The sequence below is a fragment of the Pan paniscus genome, chromosome 15 (assembly GCF_029289425.2).
Source record: "Pan paniscus chromosome 15, NHGRI_mPanPan1-v2.0_pri, whole genome shotgun sequence".
In the NCBI taxonomy this organism is placed as follows: Eukaryota; Metazoa; Chordata; class Mammalia; order Primates; family Hominidae; genus Pan; species Pan paniscus.
In genome coordinates this window covers 57,657,151-57,673,830 of record NC_073264.2, presented here as the reverse complement: position 1 = coordinate 57,673,830, position 16,680 = coordinate 57,657,151, and the positions used below count along the sequence as shown (strand labels likewise).

At 42.5% G+C, this 16,680-nt stretch overlaps 1 long non-coding RNA gene across 1 annotated transcript in view; it reads right to left on the bottom strand.

Moving 5' to 3' along the window:
- Positions 1–10,927: 10,927 nt before the first annotated feature.
- The window catches only part of LOC130540780 (uncharacterized), a 37,465-nt gene continuing 31,712 nt past the window's right edge, over positions 10,928–16,680 (bottom strand). Inside the window, exon 2 of the long non-coding RNA XR_008954777.1 lies at positions 10,928–12,973. This is a non-coding gene — a long non-coding RNA (uncharacterized LOC130540780). The remainder of the gene's footprint in view (positions 12,974–16,680) is intronic.

Genomic DNA, 16,680 nt, shown 5'->3' with positions numbered 1-16,680 from the left:
AGTTCAAGACAAACCTGGGCACAATAAGGAGACCCTGTCTCTACAAAAAATTTTTTAAAAATTAGCCAGGCGTGGTGGTGCAAGCCTGTGGTCCCAGCTACTTGGGAAGCTGAGATGGGAGGATTGCTTGAGTTCGGTAGGTTGAGGCTGCAGTGAGTCATGATCACACCACTACACACCAGCCTTCGTGACAGAGCAAGATCCTGTTGCAAAAAAAAAAAAAAAAAAAGATGCAGACATTGCCTTTGGCTCATATGTCTCTTAAGTCTTCTTTAATCTATAACATTTCTTCCTCCAGAATACAGGGATGAGAGAATATACAGGACAAGAGAAGAAACTACATTATTTATCCTGGACAATTTCCCATATTCTGGTTTTCATTGATTGCATCCATGTGCCATTACTTAACATTTATGGATCTATTGCTTCAATAACGCTATGTAACAAAACACCACAAAACCTCAACGGCATACAATAATAAGGGTTTATTACTGCTCATGCATCTGGGGAAACTGGCAAGGTGACTTTGCTGATCTTGGCTAAACTTGCTTGCCTGTCTGAGGGTCAGCTGGCTAGCTCCCAGCTGGGATAGGATGACCTTGGCTGGGAGGACTGGGGTGACTGAATTCTCTTCTATGTATCTCTCATCTTCCATTAAATTAGCATGATCATGTCCTTCTCATGGTGATGACAGAAGCCAGAACACAAAGAGTGCCTGGGTTAAAGACACAGGGGTCAGCAAGGCCTCACGTGAGGGATCTCTTTTTTTTTTTTTTTTTTTTTTTTTTTGAGACAGAGTCTTGCTCTGTCACCCAGGCTGGAGTGCAATGGTGCCATCTTAGCTCACTGCAACCTCCACCCTCTGGGTTCAAGTGATTCTCAAGCAATTCTCCTGCCTTAGCCTCCCAAGTAGCTGGGACTACAGGTGCGTGCCACCACACCAGCCTAATTTTTGCATTTTTAGTAGAGACAGGGTTTCACCATATTGGCCAGGCTGGTCTCAAACTCCTGAGCTTGTGATCTGCCCGCCTCAGTCTCCCAAAGTTCTGGGATTACAGGCATGAGCTACTGTGCCCATCCCCTAGGATTTCTTAGAAGATGGCTGAAACAGGAGGAACCCAGGTCCTGAGGGAAATGGGTGACTGGAGAATGTAGTAAGTTGGAGTCTCAGAGAACACTGCAGAGTCCACCAATAATTGGACTGTAGGATAAAAGAATAGTCACAACATATAAAGCAATAGTCTAGATTCTGTGTCCTAAATAAAAAGTGAATCAGAATCAGGATGAACGCATGGCAGATTTTCTGTAGATTAATATTTATTGCATTCCTACTAATGCTAAGTACTTCATCAAACACATTACATAAATTATAGTATAGTGGATGAGACCAAGAATTCTGAGGCTGCCTGGGTCTGAGACCTATCTCCACCAGTGAAATGAGTTAATAGATCCACAATGCTTAGAAAAATGCCCGCCGCAAAGTAAGCACTCAAAAATCTTAGCTGTTACACATGATCTCATTTTACATTCGCAGTAACCCTTTAATATAGAAAAATACTGGCTGGGCGCAGTGGCTCACACCTGTAATCCTAGCACTTTGGGAGGCCGAGGCAGGTGGATCACATGAGGTCAGGAGTTCGAGACCAGCCTGGCCAACATGGTGAAACCCCATCTCTACTAAAAATACAAAAAGTAGCCAGGTGTGGTGGTGAGTGCCTATAATCCCACTACCTGAGAGGCTGAGGCAGGAGAATCGCTTGAACCGGGGAGGCAGAGGTTGCAGTGAGCTGAGATCATGCCACTGTATTCCAGGATGGGCAACAAGAGTAAAACTCTGTCTCAAAAAAAAAAAAAAAAGATAGAAAAATATTGCATTCCCATTTACAGATGGGAAAAGGGAACCACAGACAGGTTAGCTGACATAGCCAAGTCACATAGCCAATGAGCAGCAGAGCAGGAATCCAAACCCAGGAATTTCATCTCAGGGCCCACATACCAATTATGATAGGATGCTATCTCATCTGTATCACTTGATTTGATATGAGTCCTGGAGTTAGTTTTTTAAGTGTCCTTGTCTCGGGCTAGGATTGGCTCCAGAGCCTGAGTATGTGCATAAGAGGGGTGGTGGGGGTGGGGTTGGGGTGGGAGGAACTGGATTTATCCCCGTAAGTGGCTTCAGACATAGGAATTAGTGAGCTACAGGGGCAGAACCCAAGCAGTCAGAACAGTGTGGGACTCCCAGTGGACGAGGGCCCCAAGGACACAGGAGGAGCAGAGGTGTGTGGCCAACGCTGCAGGTGCAAAGCAACGTGTCCCAGAATCAGTCAGCAAGGAGCAAGGAGGGTGATGGTGGAGATGAGTTGAATTTGAGAGATTCTTCTTGAGGTATTTCTTTAAATAGAGTAAGAAGAGAGCCATGCCAATGAAAGACCAACTGTAGCCAGTTTTCTAACGTGGTATTTCTTTTCTTTCTTTCTTTCTTTCTTTCTTTTTTTTTTTTTTTTTTTTGAGATAGAGTCTCGCTTTGTCTTCCAGGCTGGAGTGCAGTGGTGTGATCTCAGCTCACTGCAGCCTCCACCTCCTGGGCTCAAGTGATTCTCCTGCCTCAGCTTCCCGAGTAGTTTGGATTACAGGTGTACGCCACCAGACCCGGCTAATTTTTGTATTTTTAGTAGAGATGGGGTTTCACCATGTGGCCAGACTGGTCTTGAACTCCTGACCTCAAGTGATCTGCCCACCTCAGCCTCCCAAAATGCTGGATTACATGCATGAGCCACCACGCCCAGCCTTCTAATGCAGTATTAATATTTCTGAAACATGGCTTATTATCAGAAACATCTGGTGGAGCTTTTCAAAAATGCCCATTCCTGGGCTTACCCTTGTCAATGCTAATTAGTAGTTCCAGATAGAGCCTGAATAGCTGAACATTTCTAGAGCTTCCCAGGTGTTGATTAGCTTGGTCTGGGTCCCACTGATCTAAAGGTACAGCCCTTCGGGCTTTTTAAAGTTTCGACTTTTATTTTAGATACGGGGGTACGTATGCAGATTTGTTACATGGGAATATTGCGTGATGCTGAGGTTTGGAGTACTGATTCTATCGCCCGGGTAGTGAGCGTAGTACCCAGTACATAGTTTTTTAACCCACCCCACCCTCCACCCTCTAGTAATCCACAGTGTTTGTTGTTCCCACATTTATGTGTGTTCAATGTTCAGCTCCCACTTGTGAGAACACGCAACAACTCTTCATTTAACAGGTAAGGAAGCTGACACCAGGGAGGTTAAGCATCTCACCTGAGCCACACAGCTGGTTGAGGGCAGGACTGACACTGGGTTTTAGTCCAAAGTTCTTTCTATAATACACATTCCTGTCACTATATTCAACGGGTAAAGTGGCTTGGGGGAAAATACTCCCAAATATAAATGCATTTGTATTTTGATATAGGAGTATCAACTAGCATTCATCGTCATAAACTATGAGCAACCATAATTATGCACAAATTCTATTTGACAAACTGTCTTTACAGCTCCTAGGTGTGTGGCTGTATCCCCAGGTGGGATATGAGTAGCTTATAAATTGGAACTTTTTTTTTTCATTTTTATACCTCCAACTTTTCCCAAGTACATTTAATAAATGTCAGTTAAATAATTGTAATGACCAAAAAAAGTCAATATATTATGACATGTTTGGTGGGGAAAATTCAATAGCATGGTATGAAAACATATTTATGCTTTTGCAAACCTCAGAATTTTTTTTTCTTTTCAAGTCTGTCAAACATTTGCCATTTGAATTACAGCTTGTTTGATAAGTGATATCAATCCATGAAGGAATAATATAAGACTTCCTTCTTAAAGGAGGTTTTGACAAATATGATTGAGTAAACCAACTTCAGATGAATGGATCAGTTAATGCACTTAGCTTGACGAATTCTCTGCCTCAGTTGATAGCACTGATTTTCACTTTGGGGATGGCAGTATGCCACACTAAGCCTGGTATCACATGTTACCTTTCTTTTACAAAAAAGAAAACTGAGGCACAGAAAGTTTGCATAATCCTCCTAGATCACACCACTAACAAGTGGAGGAATTTGGAGCCTGTGCTTTTTCTATGCATAGTTTTATGCTGCTGCCCAGGTAAGAAGAAGAAGATTGCTGGGTATGCTTTTGCTTTTGCTGCCCAAAGATATCTGCAAGTCACACAAGCACAGAGGCAGAAGAAACTTCAAGAGAGTAGGAGGAGACTCAGGGCCAGTGAGAGTCAGTGCGGGAGCTTTGTTAACCACATAAGCCATCTTCATGGGTATTCTCAGAGGTTTCTGAGGTCCATAGAACCTGGCACTCTGGGGGCTCCTGGTCCTGACAGAACCCCAGGATAAGGAATAGGGCAGATTGTGCTCATTTGTCCCCAGAGGCTTAGAGCCCAGTAGGTGCTAGCTCTCCTAAGTCTCTGGAACAGAAAAGTCTTAAGGATTTGTTCAGGAGTCAGCGTGGGGTCTCCACACCAGAAGAATGATGACTTGATGTCCGTAGGGATGGGGCTGTTGTTAGAACTTGGAAGGGCCGCTCGTTACATGACTTGGCTTCAAGTTGTACCTGCATAGCAGGTGCACTGCTTTTGTTTAGATTCTACTTTTATTTGGGGTGGCTTTGAAAGGGGCTGGGTGGAGATTACTGGAAGGGGTGTTTCTAAATCTCCCAAGATACCTCTTTGTGTCCCCGTTGTGCGAGAGACAGCTTCAACTGAAGAGCATTCCCCACCATCTGAAAAGGAAGCTGGAACGCCATCGACTCTGAATCTAACTTGATGTTCACAGGAATAGAGGATCATCAAGTACCACGCAGGTGGTACTTGACATCTACAGGGGTCCCTTTAACCCATCTAGAGGCAAAGGAAGCGTGGCAGTCTGGGCCATCTCAGATGGCTCTCTGGACTGTGGTCCCTCTGGAGCCAACCTGTTCAAGTTGGCACACAAAGCTTCCCTCTTAGCTGGGCCTCCATCTGTCCAGGCAGACCCAGTCACATAGTTTTGGGAAAGCAGTCTTGGGCAACCTTCTCTGGTCAGAAGGAGAATGAAAGACCCAGAGGTGGTAGTCACTGGACCCTGAGCAGGAGTCTTAGACATCCAGGGAGACAAACAGTCCCAGCTATAAGGACCTTGATTTAGCCTTTGCTGGAGAAATTATGATTAATGTACCTGAGGAGGAAGTTATCTGGGGTTTGAAGCTGTTTAAAGGTCCAGGAGCAAAAGGACGTTAGGTCACCAGAGGCATAAAAGGAACTGAAGGGCCACAGTACTAAGAGAGAATCTCAATGACCTGCCCTCTCCTAGGGAGAAAGGAAGATGGAAGATAAGAATGAAGATGTTCTAATAGAGGGATGAAGGAAGAGGCGCTGCTCAAATGTGCTAGAATCACAGTGATGAACACAGAGCCGTTCTCCAGCATAGCCAGCCACCACGGGGATCCTGCACTGTGCTCTTACCACTACCCCGGGCACCCAAGATCAAGTGCGGGGGCTTCTGCCAGGGATTTGAGACGAGGGCAGCAGACCCTCAAGCTAAGCCTTCTAATTCTAGAGAATGTATTGCTATTGATGAAGGTCTGCCACGTAGATAGCGATTAGGTTTTTTTGTTTGTTTTGGTTTTTTAAAGATGGTGGAGATGAACAAAAATGGGAGACACATCCATCCTGGCTTGCAGACACCTTTCTGTCTTCGAAGGTGTTAATTCTGCCCAAGTAACCTCACCACACATTCATGTGCTGGGCCCACAGTGATGCTTATAAGTAAAGTGAAAGAGTTATTGCCTGAAAATGTAGATTGTGGATGGAACGGACATAGTATGTCTCACCATTGCACTGGAGCTGAGTAGAACAACTTCAAATACAAAATATAAATTCACCCAAAATATTGACATGCGTGAATGTTGAAGTTGTCTTCAGTTCCACCTTAATCAAATTGGCGAACATAATCCAGTCTTACTAAGACAATTAAAGGGACACTTCTATAATTAGATGGAAAGGTGTTTTTTTGTTTTGTTTTTTCTAGGGATTTCATCATCCACCTTGCCAACAATCTAAAGAAAAAAACATGCAGATCTTATGGCACTAGAGCATACTCTAGTGGTGGTGAAGAAAAGCAAACACTTCCAAACTGCTATCTGTATCCACTGCTGGGGAGTACTAGGTAAATACTTCTTGTTTGGGCAAAAGGTTAGGTAGGATTGCCTCATAAAACAGCAAAGAAAATGGATGGAGCACTGTGTGACAACTCCACGCCATATAATTCTCCCCTAAGAATAAGGCAAGTTCTGTTTTATCCAATGCTCAAAGCCAAAGGCAAACAAACAAGAATTATTAAAAATCTTAAAACAATCTAAAATAACATCCTACACCGTGAGGTTTTATCGAAGCTTTTGGGGTTTTCTTTTCTTCTTCTTCTTAAATCTGAGCCACATTTAGACTTTCCCCTTAGAGATTCTGTTTAAAGAAAGGAGAGGGAGCAGATAATAGATATAATACCTAAAGCAAACTCCCTTCAGCCATGACAGTGTTATTACAAACTTGAGTGAGTGCCATTATTTCGGATAAATAAAAACAATGGACCAGAACCAATTTTACATAAGAAAATATTGTTCAGTTTGTTGCAAGCCATGGTGAAGACTCCTCTGGTCTGTCAAGTGATGGTTAATATAAATAAGAACATCTGTCCTTGTTAAAGATAGCACTCATAAAAGCAAACTTATACATTTAACCAAGTAACCTCATTGCCATATGCTGTGTGTGTCTCCAAACTGAGGGAAATATATTCCCACGGTTTTAAATGTAAATTATACTCTTACATTCAAACTAACATGAACGAAAAGGAATAAAAATCCAACACCACCACACACATAAAAAATAAAAAAACTTTTTTTAAAACCAGAAGCTTTGTGTTCTATTGTGTTTCGATTTAAAATATGGAACTATTTAGAAAGAATTAAAGAGATTATGTTTATTTGATTTCAAGTTATCTCAGCAAGAAACATATTTTTCATACCTCTTTGGAAGAACAGCAGGTCAAATGACACATTTGTGAGTGACTGTTTGAAATATTTCAGCCACGCCGCAGGGTCCGCCTGACCTGGGCACCGTAGATTGAGGGAACAAAGGCTTATGTTTTAAAAGTTCCTTTAAGAGCCTTTCTGGGGGAGGGGAAAGGGGGACATGGGAAGCTGTCACAGCCTTGCTTTTTATTTTTATCCTATGACACTAATCAGTTTAATTATATTTCTAACCCATGACTTGGGATCATAATTAATTCTCCCAAATGCAAACATTATATTGCGTAATTCTGCAACTTTGCAAGAATCAACACAGTTTGTTTCAAAGTCACCCACATTCTTTGAACTCCAGAGTTTCCCAGTCTGTGCAAATTCATTCCTCCCTTTGAGTAGGTTTTGTTTCTGGCTATGTTCAATAGCAAAGGTGGGTCTTTATTCTTAATGATAAAACAAGTTGCAGAACAGTTTCATTAAAGAGATCCAGGATCTGAAGAACCTATTCACTTCATTACTTGACTAAATGAAAATCATACACTGACGTAAGGTTAAATGGGGCTGCCATTTCCTTATTAAATGGAACAATTAATATTACAAGTGTTTGAAGATCATGATCGAGAAGACTTCACTGAACGTTTCCAAGAGTAATTATTGCAGAGAGAACACAAACCCTATTTAGGGTGTAACTCAATATGAGGGCTTGTGAGTCAAATGTTGAGCCATTTAGAACTACAAATCTTTCTTTGTGGCCTTATTAAAGAAATTCTCCCATCTCCATTTAAAGGGATAGATTGCCAAGGCCTAAATAAAAGGCCAGAACCTAAAATGAAAATGCTTCTGACCTCACTGCCACACCTGATACTTCCAATACAGATTTCCTCTGAGTGCCGCTTTCTTCACCTCCTTTGCCCTGGGCCTTCATAATCCAGAGAGAGAAAAATGAATTTCATTCCCAAATGCTAGAATTGCTGGTGCAGAACGTAACTAAATATCAGCAGCTGTGCCAGGGCACCTGGGGCCATATAAGGAAGCCTTACAAAAGACTTAGTTATGAACAAGATCCCAGTTCTCTGCTCATCTTGGTTTTCTGTGCTTTAAGAAGGGCAGGGAGAATTGCAACTGTGCCCTTAAAAAAAGTGTGTGTGTTGGCGGGGAGGGGGGCGTTCTAGTTCTCAAAAAAAAAAAAAAAGAAAGAAAGGATAAAACAGGTGTTCCTACTGCAAATAAATGGGACCAAAGTAATGCTGCTACAGCTCATGACCATGACTTCTCAAACATTAATGTACAAATGCATCACACGGGGATCGTTGAAGATGCAGATTCTGAATCAGTAGGTCTGGACGGGGCCTGAGAGTCTGCATTTCTAATAAGTTCTAACATGATGTTGGTGCAGCTGGTCTAAGGGCCACATTTTAAATAAGGAGTTAGAGCAATTCACGGCCTTTCACGTGATTAGCCTCCTGCCCTATATTACTATTCCAAAGTAGTTTCATTTAATACTTGTCACTCAATCACCGAAGTCAGGATTTTCCTGAAGACAAGCACTGTGTACCCCATCTCTGCTATATCCTTTAGCACCTAGCATAGCACTAGGAATGAGTGCTATTACAAGGATGAGAAAAAGGAAGTAGCAGGTAACAGAGACAGACCCTTTCTGGAGGTATGGGCAGCAAAACTGTGAGGAAGGAGGCAGGTTCAATGGCAATTATGCAATCTTTGTGGAAAAGGTGTCATAGAGCCTCTCTTTACAATTCTTCACAGATATCTTTAACAAAGAGTGTCTGAGAAGACAGTCTGTGATCTCTTTTTATCTCTCTTTCGGTGTTTGGAATGACGGTATTGTCCTTCCAGAAGAGGAAACAGATTTAGCAGAAAAAGATTGGGTTTAGGGACTGGCAAATGGAATGCACTGTCTGTGACCTCGACTCAACCTTAAGATGATCATAGCCACTTGCAAGTTGATTTTAAGGGTTATAAAGGATCTGTATAAAGCACCCAACACAATGGCTGGGGATAATAGTTGCTCAATAAATGTAAGTGCAATCAATTCTCCTGTATCAGGGCTTGCTGTAACCCAGGTGTTTTCAACCTTAGCAACTGCACATCAGAAACAGCTGGGGGAGCTTTAAAAATTCCTGATGCCCCCAGGCCATACCTCAGACCGAGTACATTATATATCTCTGAAAGGGTGAATGGGGAAGCTCTTAAAACCCCCAGGTGGTTCTAACACCCAGTAGCTGAAGTTGAGACCACTGACCTAAGTGTAGTGAAGGAGCAGTCACTTCTTTGGGGCTTAGGAATAGGCACCAGCTAATTAGCCTCCCCTAAGGATGGCAGGGAGAGAGGGAGGATGGTGAGAAGCCTCCCACCCTCATGCACATCCCCAAGGCGTGTCTTCTGTCTTCTCGCCCTGCAGGGGACAGCAATCTGCTAGCAATCAGTGCTAATCAGTTTCCTCCTAGTTACAGAGCTATCCTGGGGTTGTCAGGACAGTGCCATCCCTCCGGATATTTGAGCATAGATTACTTTGTGTTATTTGTGATTTGTGTTTATCTACCTTCTCCTTAACCCAGTATGATTACTTTATTATTACCACCCACATTTTCCAGGGGTTCACCAATCTGTGAAATTGAATGGGGTCACATGAATAAAACAGCCACTGGAAACACTCATCTGATATTCAGTTCCTGGCCAGCTCACCCCACAAGTGTGTCTGTTTCCTGGGGTGTGCCTTGTGTGTTCTTGAACAAATCCAGTCAGTTGCCATGCTGATTCTATAACACTGTATCCATGAGATGAAACTATCTCATAGGATGGTGAACAATTAAAATAACATGCATAAAGTACACTAGCTTAGTGCAGGGAGCAAAGTTATGTTTTTAATAAATATTAGGGTTTTACAATTAACAGGTGGAACCTGCTGGGCTTGACCATCCCTGACAGGCACTGCCTTTGTCAGACACTACAATCCCTTCCTGATGCTATTTTTTCTCATCATATTGCTTCTGCACAGGGCTCCTGTCATTGTCTGGAGACCATGCTGTGGAAGCTGCATAAGAATTCGTGGCAAAGGAGGGCAGAGTCCCAACCTTTTGTGAGACTCGTTACAGAGGTCCCCAGCAGTACAACTGGGGCCCTGAAGTTTCGCTGAGCTTTTACATCCTTCCTTTTTTTCCCTCTAACCCAAGCCTAAGTGCCCACCCCATACTCAGAATCATTCTGCCCATTATTCCTGAAATGTTGCTGCCAGATTACGCTCACTGGCCTGACTCCCCACTCCCTCTTAGGAGATACTTGGTGGGCTGCTGCACTAGGTCATTAGACATTGCTAGATGTAGCTGAGTCTCTGCAAGGAGCACAACTTGGGCCCAGGCTGGGGCATTGATACGCTTTCCTACAGTGAGGGGAGCAGGGCCTTTGCGAGGTACTGGTTTGCACTTACCACCCACACCTTCATCCACTACCAATTGATGAACAATTTCTGTCATTTGGTAGGTGATGGATGCCAGACCCAGTTATGCCCTCATTAAATTCTGTTTGAGGAGAAACATGATTTATAGGAAGGAATAGTTAAACACATGTAGCACTGCATTTAAATAAGGGCTATAAAGATATAGAGTATAACAGCTACAGAAAAACGCAGAAGAAACAGATATTGGGAGTCAGCTTGGCATGGATTTGTCAGAAGAGACTTTCTAGATGAGATAGATCTAAGAAAATATTTGAAATAAGAGCTGTGGTGTCCCAACGGAGAAAGGGTGGGAATGTCAGATCAGGGTGCAAGCAAAATAGAGGTACATTGTCTGGAGAGAATTTAAAAACAAAACTAACTAAAAGTCAGTTCGCTTTTTATTATCACCATACACCAGAAATTCTAGACAATAAAAGACCATTCCGGTAGTACTTCATTTATTGGTTTAGTAATTCTTAGCAAACACAATGAGTTGGTGACTTAGACATATAATTAGAGAAATCAGTAAGCTATTTGACCTCCCATTGCTCCTATCAAATAAATTAAGAATGTATTTTTAATCTCCCACCTCATGCGATTCCTAAGAGTCTGGTACTTTCTGGAAAGTCCTCTTGGAAGTCCTTTCTGAAACATGCAGTGTTTGGCAAAGACCAAGTCATTTATTCCAATTTAGAATGAAAATAGGAAGTCAGAGAGAGGATTATGGTCATAAACAATATTTGGGGAATGGGCAGTGGGTCTAGAAACTTAGAATTCTACTTCAATCATTTCGTTTATGGCTCCCCTACATAAAACCGCTGTCCCAACCAAAAGCAGGCAGCCCATGGTTTTGTGGATGTCCAGGTTATAGACTGCATGAGAGCAGGAAGTCTTTTCTTTACTCTGCTCACTGATAGAGCTGTGGGGGCCAAGAGAGAGCTTTCCCTTTGGCCCTCTGAAAGTTTGTGGAAAAATCAACTTACAAAAAGCAGACTAGAGAAAAGGCATGCAAATTTCTTTAATGTGTATACACAGGAGCCTTCAGAATGAAGACTCAAGGATAACAGAGGAACTGTCCATTTTTATGCTTAGGTTCAACAAAGTCTGGACAATTGTGTCGAAATATGATTGGGCAGAAAGGGTAACATCTAATGCTAGCTATAGACTGAGCTGGGAAGCCCAGCAAGACCTGTTTAGATTCTTCTTGGCTTCTCTGAGAATGCATTTCCTCCTTCTCTGGAATGGCAGTCTAATGACCTAAACAAGGTAAGTCAGATAATTTCTTTATGGCCAGTTTTTACATAGAAAGGCAGAGGGAAAGTTAGAGTAAGGCTTTTTCAGGTTTTATGGCTGGCTTTGGGGAAAGGGGGTTCTGGTTTCTATGACCTGCCTTGTGGGAGAAAGGAACTGAGGGATAAGAGAGCAGGAGAAGGTCAGAGATAAATGTTTGCTTCTGAGGCTGCTTCTGAGTTTTTCACTTTGGCATATTGTTATCTGAGCCCCAACATACCCAAAGCACCTGGATAAGTAGTTGGCAAGAGGAGATGGTCAATACACATTTGTTGTGTCAGGGAAAAATCAATAGTTCAAGTGATCCAAACACAGGTTAAAGGCTTCATTCAACTGATGGGAATCTAGATCTGAAGACCTAGAAACTCCACAAGATGAAGCAGTATTGGGGGTCTCAAAGATTGAGAAGAGTGGGGGCCTGTCCTTGTGGTCTGGTGGAGGTTGCAATTTTCTGTATCTCTAACTGCTGTACAATCTGCCTTTGGAACAGCTGGAGATTGCTCTGGGTTTTTTATGCCTCCTGCTTGGGAGCACTGGAGCAATCTCATTCCAGTAACTGTCAGAACTGTTCTTTCAAGAGCTGTTTTTATAAGCATGTGGGTTGTCTGTTAGTCAGGGTTCACGGAAAGGGAGGTAGCAAAAAAAAAGTAGGGGGTGGGGCAGGGGTGAGAAAAGAAAAAGGAAAAAGGAGGCAAGGGTTGAAGCCAGAAGAACCGAGGTCTATTTTAATCCTTTTATAGTGAATGAATGAATGAACGAGCCCCTTGCCTTTCTCCTGCTGAGCCATGAACTGGGAACCTGGAAGGTTGCTAGAAATATTTAAGACACATTAATTTTTTTGGATTCATACACGTAAAATCTGCTGCTGCTAAATGCCCCTCGAGAGCTCTGGCCTCACACGGGAGACTTGCTACTGCTTTCGTTTCCAAAGCCTCTGTTTTAGCAGTCGTGGTAAATTAAAGTCAGATTCACCAAAGGCATTTTAACGTCTCTTGAATGATGAGATCAGGACTTGGGGTCCTCACTGCACACTTCAAATGGATGGCCAAGAGGGAGCAAATCAGCCAAGTTCCACCACGTTTTAAATATGGTCTAACTCTGCGTTTGTATGCAACTTTGATGTGTTCTGGGGGCACAGCCTGCACTTCTGGTCTGGACCCATTGTCTTGGAAATGTATGTCCTGTTCATAAGAGATGCTGAGAAAGATGAAGTAAATAGATTAGGGCGAGGCCAGTACTCCAGAGAAAAGCACCTTAAAGGCAGTGCTGGTGCTATGTCAGCATTGTCACCTTTAATAGGAAAGGTGCTTCACGTAGGTTTCAAAGGTATTCAGTTTATAATTAGGACTGTGCTGAGGGAATTGGGGAGGAGAAGGAAGTAAGGCAAAATGCTATTTTACTTATTGAGAGAACTTTAAACCATACAGTTCTTTCCTTTTTCAAAATACTTGTTGAGCTGAATGAATCTTGATCGCCTGTCAATCTTCCATTTAGTGGTGCGGAAGTTGGCTTGCACCGGCTCGTGTGTGCCAAGTGTGGGCATCCCACTTCACATTCATTAATGTTTGATTGGTAGTTTTAAGTCAGCCATGGTGGGAGTATTTGTGGACATTGACAAATGCTACAAATCAGGCTCCCCATCCCAGGAGCTGGTTTTTACCAGCATACCTCTGCCCCAATTCATCTTTCATGAAGCAGCTTGCTACCTATTTTCTCATAAAGCTTCAACTGACAACTCCAACCCAACAGTGATTTCCTGCTTGACATGAGCTGAGAGCACTTATACCAGCTATTCCACTTATTTGACACTTAAGCAATTTACTGTGCCTTTGGTTATTGACTTAGTGTTATCTTCTTAACAGACCACCATTTAATGTTTAATGATTCTTCATGTAAAGTGTAAGCTCCATGAGGGCAGGGGCCATGTATTATGCATCTGTGTATAGACTCCCATGGGGTTTGACAGAATGAAAACAAATGGCAGGTGCTCAAAATGATATGTGCTAAAGAAATGAGTTATCGCAGGGGTCCTCAATTCCCTGGCCATGGACCTGTACTGGTCCTTGGCCTGTTAGGAACTGGGCCGCAGAGAGGGACATGAGCAGCACATGAGGGAGCATTACCACCTGAGCTCCACCTCGGGGTCAGATCAACAGTGGCATTAGATTCTCTTAAGAGCATGAATCCTGTTGTGAACTGCACATGCGAGGGATCTAGGCTATGTGCTCCTTATGAGAATCTAACTGATGCCTATGATCTGATGCCGAACAGTTTCATCCCAAAACCATCCCCCCGACCCCTCAGCCTATGAAAATATTGTCTTCCACTAAACTGGCCCCTGGTGCTGAAAAGGCTGGAGACCGCTGAGTTATTGGGTAATTAATATATTAGGTGCTGGAAAACCTGGGCAATTGAATGGAAAGTGAAATATATTTTGAAATAAGTAAAACTGTATTTTTGGAAAACAATTAAAATTAACCATATAGCCATAGGTAATGCCACTTCCACCTTGTTGATCACTGAACTGGCTTATGGTTTTTGGAGGCTTTGGCATGCCTTTTGTGCTAGTGCCAGCTTTGCTTACTTGTGAAATCTGAAAATTGATGCGCGGTTTGCTTATGGCACATGTCCTTCAACACTGCAGCCAGTCACAGGCAAAGACAATAAAGCAAAGAATGCCACAAGGTACTGTCTTTTTGTCAATTTGTAAATGACCATCAAATCTTTTCTCTGCTACTAATTGAAAAACGGATATAAATCATAATCTGTATTCCCTGCCTAACTTCACATATAGTGATGGTTTCTACTGAACATTTTTGGGGTCAAGATGTATCTTAATACCAAGAACTAAACTCCATACATAATGTACCAGTAATGGATACATGTGTTTTTAAATATTTGTTTTAATACTAATGTCAGATTATTTAGGCCCAATCCATTCTGTTGATTGGACCTAGTATAAGTGGAAGGATAAAGATTTCTATCCCTACATTAACACATTTTATGGGTTGCAAAGCCACTTTTTTGCCACTAAAACATAAGGTCATGAATCCTCACTTTCTGAGGGTTTCATTTGGCTTAAAAAAAAAAACAGTTTTAGAAAAATTAATCTGCAGAATAGGCTTGTAAAAGTAAATAAGTCATCTGAATTTTATAAAATGTTGCTCTCAAACCAATATCTGTTCCTCAAAACATTTATGTTAAATGGGATAGAAGTAAATGTTGAGAAGCACTCTGCTCAAAGCTATTTACATAAATGTGCTGTCACAGATTATAGTTAAGCGACTTGAGGCAATTCTTCCCCACCCTCCCCCAAAAAAAGGCTAAAAGAAAAGACTTTTGGTTCTCTTCATATCCTTTTTCCCCCCAAATAACTAAAATTCCTTACGGTCATTAGTAGTTATAATACTATGTGATTTGCTGTTACTGATTTCATCGTTCAGTTCATTTTTCCTTCTATCATGTGAGTCTTCTCTATCCATCGTTTTTACATCAGTAAATGACAGTCTTGTGGATTTAAAAAAAAAATCAGGAAAATAATATAATTAGGACCCTGTTTTTAAAAGTAGGACCATTCCCTCTCCTCTCTGCCCAGATCCTGCAAACTTCCTGCCTGACACCAAAGTTTTCTCCTTTTTTTTCTCCTCATTTCCAGTATTTTATTGTATTCTACTAATTTCTTGTTTCTCCAGAATGGCCCATTTAGTCTTCCTTCAGGGCAAAATCAGATGAAGTGAGAGCTGGAGAATCAGGCCTGAGCAGAGTGACCTCACCCATTTCCTCACCTGTCCCTCTCTCGGCTGCTCAGGCTCCTGGCAGGTGATTTAGGACTCACAGTCCTGGACAAACAGAGTTTATCTCCCAAAGAAAATCCTGAACCAGCTGTCTCTTTGCTTTGGTGTATTTCCTTTGAATTGCGCCAGGATGAACATATTGCAAACTCTTTCCATCCTAAGTGGGAAAAGGCTACTGTAGGGGCATTACCAGAGCTGAAGCCACAAGGCTACAAGTTTTACGTGACCCCAGAAACTATTTGTCCATGCAGGAACTTAGTAAACACTGGGTTTTACTTTTCAAGAAAAAGGAAACTTTTTTTCTTTTTTGAGACTGAGTCTCGCTCTGTCGCCCAGGCTAGAGTGCAGTGGCACGATCTTGGCTCAGTGCAAGCTCCTCCTCTCGGGTTCAAGTGATTCTCCTGCCTCAACCTCTGGAGTAGCTGGGACTGTAGGCGCCCGCCACCACGACCGGCTAATTTTTTGTATTTTTAGTAGAGATGGGGTTTCACCGTGTTAGCCAGGATGGTCTTGATCTGCTGACCTCGTGATCCACCCTCCTCGGCCTCCCAAAGTGCTGGGATTACAGGCGTGAGCCACCACGCCCAGCGAAAAAGGAAACTTTTTAAAATGCTATTTTCCGCAATTAAATCATGAAGATAAAGAGGCTTCCTATGATTTGTTCAAGGAACTTGGTATTGTTGTTTCTCTTTGAATTGTTAAGCAGCACAAGTTTTCTCTTTTCTTCCCCGAAAGCATCTCTTCTCCGTCCTTTGCTCTCCAGTCTCACTGCCCAGAGCATTTTCTTTCTTCTGTTCCTATGGGGCCATCTGTATCTCATCTTATATTAAAAGCCACCCTCCATATACCACCTGAGGGGTCTTTCCAAAACAGAAATTTTGTTTTTTCACTCCTCAAAACTTTTCAACATTTAAGTCCTAGTTCCTCAAAATGGCAATTAAGGGCCTGATCCCTTGAGAAAGTGAAAAGCAACTGCATTGATGCCCCAGCAGAACATAAACTACGCTCACAGCACAAGGATCAGACAAGTTCCCTCCATGACCCTGTCTGAAGCAGCAGAGACAAGGATACTCTGCAACCGCAAAAGTGACTGCAACCCTCCCCCACTCC